This window comes from Chrysochloris asiatica, unplaced genomic scaffold (genome assembly GCF_000296735.1).
Source record: "Chrysochloris asiatica unplaced genomic scaffold, ChrAsi1.0 scaffold00396, whole genome shotgun sequence".
NCBI lineage: Eukaryota > Metazoa > Chordata > Mammalia > Afrosoricida > Chrysochloridae > Chrysochloris > Chrysochloris asiatica.
Genome location: NW_006408914.1, coordinates 1,070,075 through 1,071,995, shown reverse-complemented (window position 1 = coordinate 1,071,995; position 1,921 = coordinate 1,070,075). Strand labels below are relative to the sequence as shown.

The window sequence follows — 1,921 nt, the reverse complement described above, 5'->3', positions numbered from 1 at the left end:
TAATCCATACTTTTTGTAAAGGTTCTTCATGAGAACAACTTGTGTGTTCTGTAATGCCCATTTTTTGCAATGTTATCCATAGTTTGTCATGGTGTACACATTCAAAAGTGTTTGAGGAGTCAATGAAGCACTAGTAGACATCTTTCTTGTATTCTCTGATTTCATTTATTCATTGAAAGTACCTTTTTTACAACAGCATAAATGTACCTGATCAGAGGTAATAAACATGGTTCATACTGACTTTGTTTGTAAAGAGACAATGGAGAAGCTCTGTATAATCAACTAAAACAAGGCAAGGGACTAGCTAACTGCGGTGTAAACTATCAATGGTTCATATATAAGTTCTGGCTGAATCTGAAGAAAATTAAAACAAGTTCACAAGAGCTAAATATGAGAGGTGTTGTTAAGTGTCATAGTTACCCTGTATAAGGTTTATGAGGCTTTAAATGTTAGTGAGAGCAGAAATATTTATTTTCTTCTGCATAGCAGCTGAATTGTATGGAGCCACGGCCATCCCAATTATGACAATATCCAACCTGAATTAGAGATAGAATTAATGAACAGATTTGATGTCTTTAACATTAATGACCTAAGACAGATGTGTTCTGGGATGACATCAAGAACATCATACAGGAAGAAAACAAAAGGTCCATAGAAAGGAAAGAGATCAAAGACGGAAATGAATGTCAGAAGAGATTTTGAAACTTGCTCTTAATGTAAAGTAGTTTTAGGGAATAGAAGAAATGATGAAGTAAACAAGCTTTCCTGCCTGCTACCCACTCCTCCCGAGTGCTACTCTGACTGCACCACGTGAGCTCTGAGCTCCCGGATTCCGGTAAACTAGCGATGTTCTTGCTCCAGGTCATCCTCATAGTAATGTACCGGAACTTTGTCAGCCATGATGAGATGTTCTCTGACGTTTACAAGATCTGGGAGATAGCGGACAGGTTTTACCTGTAAGTGGAGGGGAAGATTGTCAGTAGGATAGAGGGTAACATCGATGACTCACTAATCGATAAAAACACCTCAACTGAAGGCACCAACAATGATGGAAACGAAAGCACAGTAAATCACGAGTTTTGACGTCATGAACCGTCACCTGCAGGGACCAGTTTCAGAAAGAAGACTACAAGAAGCACATTAAATATTACATGAAATCAATTACAGGCAAACTTGAAGAACAGAAACCAGAAAGAGTAAAGCCTTTTTATGACTGGGATTGCAGAGCAAATCAATTATATCCTGGCTAATTTCAAAACCTAACAGTTCTTTATTGGTGAAAACATGAATCCAGATGGCATGGTTGTTCAGCTATACTATCTTGAAAATGGTGTATCCACGTATATGGTATTCATCAAGGATGGTTTCGAAATGGAAAAATGTTAACAAATTTGGTCATTATTTGTACCTGTCATTATCTTCCTAGCTGACTGCTGCTCTTCATCCATACAACACCAGGACTTGGACAAAATAAGACTGATGTCATCTTGAAACACTGATTTATTTGGAATGGAGGCATTTGATTTTTTAAAGGAAACAAACATGTAGCATAGGTTGTCTAAAAACAAAATGCATTTAAAGTAAACAAACAAAAAAGCTCAGTAGAAAATTTCAAATGACTGCTTGTGAAGAGATAAAGTAAAATACTGCAATGAAGTGTGCAAAAACCTGGAGTAAGATAACCAAAAGTGAAGAGTATGCATAGTATTTCTCAAACTAAGAGCACTGTGTAAAAAAAATCAGACTTCAACTTGTAATACTGAAGGATTGTTTATGAAAAAATATTGAAAGATGTAAGAAGCATAAAGAGAATATAGAAGTAATAACAGAGTCAATGAACCAAAAAAACCTGGTCAACAATCAACCACTTCAGGAGGTACCATTTGATTAAGAACAAATTGTATTGAAGGAAGAAGTTCAA

At 36.1% G+C, this 1,921-nt stretch overlaps 1 pseudogene; it reads left to right on the top strand.

The window, feature by feature from the left end:
* The first annotated feature begins 846 nt into the window (after positions 1 to 846).
* Positions 847 to 1,386, top strand: LOC102825722 (annotated as a pseudogene).
* Positions 1,387 to 1,921: the final 535 nt, after the last annotated feature.